At 37.5% G+C, this 6,355-nt stretch overlaps 1 non-coding gene across 1 annotated transcript; it reads right to left on the bottom strand.

Annotated features, from left to right (window-relative positions):
* Window positions 1-6,247: 6,247 nt before the first annotated feature.
* LOC112773475 (small nucleolar RNA R71) lies at window positions 6,248-6,355 on the bottom strand. The gene has a single exon (XR_003188023.1). It is a non-coding gene; the product is annotated as a small nucleolar RNA R71 (small nucleolar RNA).

Raw genomic sequence — 6,355 nt, 5'->3', positions numbered from 1 at the left:
GCGTTAAACGCCAACTTGATGCTCTGTTCTGGCGTTAAACGCCAATCTGGTGCCTGTTTCTGGCGTTAAACACCAGCTTGATGCTTCTTTCTGGCGTTAAATGCCAGTCTGATGCTTCTTACTGGCGTTTAAATGCTAGTAAGCTTATCCTCTAGGGTGTGCTATTTTTCATGCTGTTTTTCCTTCTGTTTTTTATTTTTCAGTTGTTTTTGTGACTTCACATGATCATCAATCTAAAGAAAACATAAAATAATGGAAAATAAATAGAGATAATTAAATAATATTGGGTTTCCTCCCAATAAGCGCTTCTTTAATGTCAATAGCTTGACAGTGAGCTCTCATAGAGCCTCACAGATAATCAGAGCAGGGTTGGATCCCCTCAACACCAAACTTAGAGTTTGGATGTGGCCTCGCAACACCAAACTTAGAGTTTGGTTGTGGCCTCCCAACACCAAACTTAGAGTTTGAATGTGCGGGTTTTGTTTGACTCTGTACTGAGAGAAGCTTTTTATGCTTCCTCTCCATAGTTACAGAAGGAGAACTTTGAGTCTTAAACACAAGGTAGTCCTCATTCAACTGAAGGACCAGCTCTCCTCTGTTAACATCAATCACAGCTTTTGCTGTGGCTAGGAAGGGTCTGCCAAGGATGATGGATTCATCCTCATCCTTCCCAGTGTCTAGGATTATGAAATCAGTAGGGATGTAAAGGCCTTCAACCTTTACTAACACGTCCTCTACTAGTCCCTAAGCCTGTTTCATTGATTTGTCTGCCATCTCCGGTGAGATTCTTACAGCTTGTACCTCAAAGATTCCTAGTTTCTCCATTACAGAGAGTGGCATGAGGTTTATCCCTGATCCCAGGTCACACAGAGCCTTCTCAAAGGTCATGGTGCCTATGGTACAAGGTATGAAGAATTTTCCCGGATCCGGTTTCTTCTGAGGTAATGTCTGCCTCATTAATGCACTCAGTTCATTGGTGAACAAGGGGGGTTCATCCTCCCAAGTCTTATTACCAAATAACTTGGCATTCAGCTTCATGATTGCTCCTAGATACTTAGCAACTTGCTCTTCAGTGATGTCTTCATCCTCTTCAGAGGAGGAATATTCATCAGAGCTCATGAATGGCAGAAGGAAGTTCAATGGAATCTCTATGGTCTCTGCATGAGCCTCAGATTCCTTTGGTTCCTCAAAGGGAAACTCCTTTCTGTCCAGAGGATGTCCCATGAGGCTTTTCTCACTGGGACTCACATCCTCCTCACTCTCTCCAGGTTCAGCCATGTTGGTCATGGTTATGGCATTGCACTCTCTCTTTGGATTTTCTTCTGTATTGCTTGGGAGAGTACTGGGAGGAGTTTCAGTAATCTTCTTACTCAGCTGACCCACCTGTGCCTCCAAATTTCTAATGGAGGACCTTGTTTCATTCGTGAAACTTAGTGTGGTCTTGGATAGATCAGAGACTATGGTTGCCAGGCCAGAATGGCTCTGTTCAGAATTCTCTGTCTGTTGCTGAGAAGATGATGGAAAAGGCTTGCTATTGCTAAACTTATTTCTTCCACCATTATTGTTGAAGCCTTGTTGAGGCTTCTGTTGGTCCTTCCATGAGAAATTTGAATGATTTCTCCATGAATGATTATAGGTGTTTCCACAGGGTTCTCCCATGTAATTCACCTTTGCCATTGCAAGGTTCTTAGGATCATAAGCTTCTTCTTCAAAAGATGTTTCTTTAGTACTGTTGGATGCAGCCTGCAATCCATTCAGATTCTGAGAAATCATATTGACTTGCTGAGTCAATATTTTGTTCTGAGCCAATATGGCATTCAGAGTATAAATTTCAAGAACTCCCTTTTTCTAAGGCATCCCATTGTTCACAGGACTCCTTTCAGAGGTGTACATGAATTGGTTATTTACAACCATTTCAATGAGTTCCTGAGCTTCTGCAGGGGTTTTTAGATGAAGAGATCCTCCTGCAGAATGGTCCAATGACATTTTTGACAACTCAGACAGACCATCATAGAATATACATATTGATGAGCGGATAATTTATACGCTTTTTGGCATTGCTTTTAGTATGTTTTTAGTAGGATCTAGTTACTTTTAGGGATGTTTTCATTAGTTTTTATGTTAAATTCACATTTCTGGACTTTACTATGAGTTTGTGTGTTTTTCTGTGATTTCAGGTATTTTATGGCTGAAATTGAGGGACTTGAGAAAAAATCAGATTCAGAGGTTGAAGAAGGACTGCTAATGCTGTTGGATTCTGACCTCCCTGCACTCAAAGTGGATTTTCTGGAGCTACAGAACTCGAAATGGCGTGCTTCCAATTGCGTTGGAAAGTAGACATCCAGGCCTTTCCAGAAATATATAATAGTCCATACTTTGGCTAAGTTTAGATGACGAAAACTGGCGTTCAACGCCAGCTCTCTGCCCAAATCTGGCGTCCAGCGCCAGAAAAGGATCCAAAACCAGAGTTGAACGCCCAAACTGGCACAAAAACTGGCGTTCAACTCCAAGAAGGACCTCTACACGTGCAACACTCAAGCTCAGCCCAAGCACACACCAAGTGGGCCCCGGAAGTGGATTTATGCATCAATTACTTACTTCTGTAAACCCTAGTAGCTAGTTTATTATAAATAGGACATTTCACTATTGTATTTGACATCTTTGAATCTCTGGAACATCTTTGGACGCCTGGTTCTTAGATCAGAGGGGCTGGCCATTCGGCCATGCCTGGACCTTTCACTTATGTATTTTTAACGGTAGAGTTTCTACACTCCATAGATTAAGGTGTGGAGTTCTGCTGTTCCTCAAAGATTAATGCAAAGTACTACTATTTTCTATTCAATTCATCTTATTTCGCTTCTAAGATATTCATTCGCACTTCAACCTGAATGTGATGAACGTGACAATCATCATCATTCCCTATGAATGCGTGCCTGACAACCACTTCCGTTCTACATTAGAATTGAATGAGTATCTCTTAGCTTTCTTAATCAGAATCTTCGTGGTGTAAGCTAGAATGATGGCGGCATTCAAGAGAATCTGGAAGGTCTAAACCTTGTCTGTGGTATTTCGAGTAGGATTCAATGATTGAATGACTGTGACGAGCTCCAAACTCGCGATTGCTGTGCGTAGTGACAGACGCAAAAGGATAGTAAATCCTATTCCAGCATGATCGAGAACCGACAGATGAATAGCCGTGCCATGACAGGGTGCGTTGACCATTTTCACTGAGAGGATAAGATGAAACCATTGACAAGGGTGATGCCTCCAGACGATTAGCCGTTCCGTGACAGGGCATTTGGATCATTTTCCCGAGAGAAGACCGAAAGTAGCCATTGACAGTGGTGATGTATCACATAAAGCCAGCCATGGAAAGGAGTAAGACTGATTGGATGAAGATTGCAGGAAAGCAGAGGTTCAGAGGAACGAAAAACATCTCCATTCGCTTATCTGAAATTCCTACCAATGATTTACATAAGTACCTCTATCCCTATTCTATTATTTATTTTCGAAAACCCATTACTGTCTTATATCCGCCTGACTGAGATTTACAAGGTGACCATAGCTTGCTTCATACCAACAATCTCCGTGAGATTCGACCCTTACTCACGTAAGGTATTACTTGGACGACCCAGTGCACTTGCTGGTTAGTTGTGCGAAGTTGTGAACCATGGTATTGGCATCATGTTTTTGGCGCCATTACCAGGGAAAGAAAGAGCGATGAATTTTACATAATTAAAGTGTAATCACAATTTCTGCGCACCAAGTTTTTGGCGCCGTTGCCGGGGATTGTTCGAGTTTGGACAACTGACGGTTCATCCTGTTGCTCAGATTAGGTAATTTTCTTTTTGCTTTGTTTTCAAAAATTTTTCAAAAATCTTTCAAAAATTTCTCATCTGTTTTCGAAAAAAAAAATATAATGTTTTCAAAAATAAATTATTCTATGGCTTCAAAATTTTTAAAGAATGAATTCTAGTGTTTCATGAAGCATGTGAAGCCTGGCTGGCTGTAAAGCCATGTCTAAATTCATTTGGACTGAGGCTTGCAATTTGTTATCAAGAGCAAGTTAGTTGTTGTTAATCCACCTGCTGCTGTTCCTGATTTACATGCTGAAGCTTGGCTGGCCATTGGCCATGTCTAGTGTTTTGGACCGGAGCTTTCATTGAAAGCTTGGCTGGCTAGTGAGCCATGTCTAATTCCTGGACTGAAGCTTTAGATTAAGAATGCAAGATTCCTGGAATTCATATTAAAAATTTTGAAATCCTTATTTTTCTTTTTCATAATAATTTTCGAAAAAAAAATCCAAAAAAATTTTAGAAAATCATAAAAATCAAAAATATTTTTCTGTTTCTTGTTGGAGTCATGTGTCATGTTATAAGTTTGGTGTCAATTGCATGTGCATCTTGTATTTTTCGAAAATTCATGCATTCATAGTGTTTTTCATGATCTTCAAGTTGTTCTTGGTAAGTCTTCTTGTTTGATCTTTGCATTTGCATGTTTTGTGTCTTTTCTTGTTTTTCATATGCATTCTTGAATTCTTAGTGTCTAAGCATTAAAGAATTCTAAGTTTGGTGTCTTGCATGTTTTCTCTGCATAAAAAATTTTTCAAAAATATGTTCTTGATGTTCATCATGATCTTCATAGTGTTCTTGGTGTTCATCTTGACATTCATAGCATTCTTGCATGCATCACATGTTTTGATCTAAAATTCTCATGCATTGCATAATTTTTAAGTTTTCCTCTCTCATCATAAAAAATTCAAAAATAAAAAAAAATATATCTTTCCCTTTTTCGGTCATCAAATTCGAAAATTTGAGTTGACTTGTTCAAAAATTTTTAAAATCAAGTTGTTTCTTATGAGTCAAATCAAATTTTCAATTTGAAAATCTTATCTTTTTTCAAAATCTTTTTCAAAAATCAAATCTTTTTCAAATTTCTTAGTTATTTTCGAAAATTCCAAAAATATTTTTCAAAAATCTTTTTCTTATTTTTATATCAAATTTTTGAAAATAACAATAACAATTAATGTTTTGATTCAAAAATTTCAAGTTTGTTACTTGCTTGTTAAGAAAGATTCAAACTTTAAGTTCTAGAATCATATCTTGTGATTTCTTGTGAATCAAGTCATTAATTGTGATTTTAAAAAATCAAATCTTTTTCAAAAACTAATTTCAATCATATCTTTTCAAAAATATCTTCTTATCTTACCTTTTTCAAAAAAAAAAAAAGTGATTTCAAAAATATCTTTTCTAACTTCCTAACTTCTTATCTTTTCAAAATTTGTTTCAACTAACTAACTAACTTTTTGTTTGCTCCTTAACTTTTTCAAAACTACCTAACTAACTCTCTCTCTCTAATTTTTGAAAATATCTTCCCTCTTTTTCAAAAATTTCTTTTTTATTAACTAACTATTTTTATTTTTGATTTTAAAATTTTTCGAAAAAAATACTAACCTTTTTCAAAAACTATTTTTGAAAATCACTAACTCTTTTTCAAAAATTATTTTCGAAAATTCTCCCTCTCCCATCTTATTCTATTTATTTATTCATTTACTAACATCTCATCTCACATCTCTGCCCTCCTCACAGTTGTGTTTCTTTCTTTACATCACATTCTTTGTCTCCCTCTTTTCTTCCACTCACAAAGGGATCCCTATACTGTGGTATAAAGGATCTCTATTATTATTATTTTTCTGTGCCCTCTTCTTTGTCATATGAGCAGGAGCAAGGACAAGAACATTCTTGTTGAAGCAGATCCAGAACCTGAAAGGACTCTGAAGAGAAAATTAAGAGAAGCTAAATTACAACAATCCAGAGATAACCTGTCAGAAATTTTCGAACAGGAAGAGGAGATGGCAGCCGAAAATAATAATAATGCAAGGAGAATGCTTGGTGACTTTACTGCACCTAATTCCAATTTACATGGAAGAAGCATCTCCATTTCTGCCATTGGAGCAAACAACTTTGAGCTGAAACCTCAATTAGTTTCTCTGATGCAGCAGAACTGCAAGTTTCATGGACTTCCATCTGAAGATCCTTTTCAGTTCTTAACTGAATTCTTGCAGATATGTGATACTGTTAAGACTAATGGAGTAGATCCTGAAGTCTACAGGCTCATGCTTTTCCCTTTTGCTGTAAGAGACAGAGCTAGAATATGGTTGGATTCTCAACCTAAAGACAGCCTGAACTCTTGGGATAAGCTGGTCAAGGCTTTCTTAGCCAAGTTCTTTCCTCCTCAAAAGCTGAGTAAGCTTAGAGTGGATGTTCAAACCTTCAGACAGAAGGAAGGTGAATCCCTCTATGAAACTTGGGAGAGATACAAAGGACTGACCAAAAAGTGTCCTTCTGACATGCTT

Source organism: Arachis hypogaea, chromosome 18 (assembly GCF_003086295.3).
Source record: "Arachis hypogaea cultivar Tifrunner chromosome 18, arahy.Tifrunner.gnm2.J5K5, whole genome shotgun sequence".
In the NCBI taxonomy this organism is placed as follows: domain Eukaryota; kingdom Viridiplantae; phylum Streptophyta; class Magnoliopsida; order Fabales; family Fabaceae; genus Arachis; species Arachis hypogaea.
Note: the sequence above shows the minus strand (reverse complement) of the source record. Positions and strands in the feature narration are given on the sequence as shown.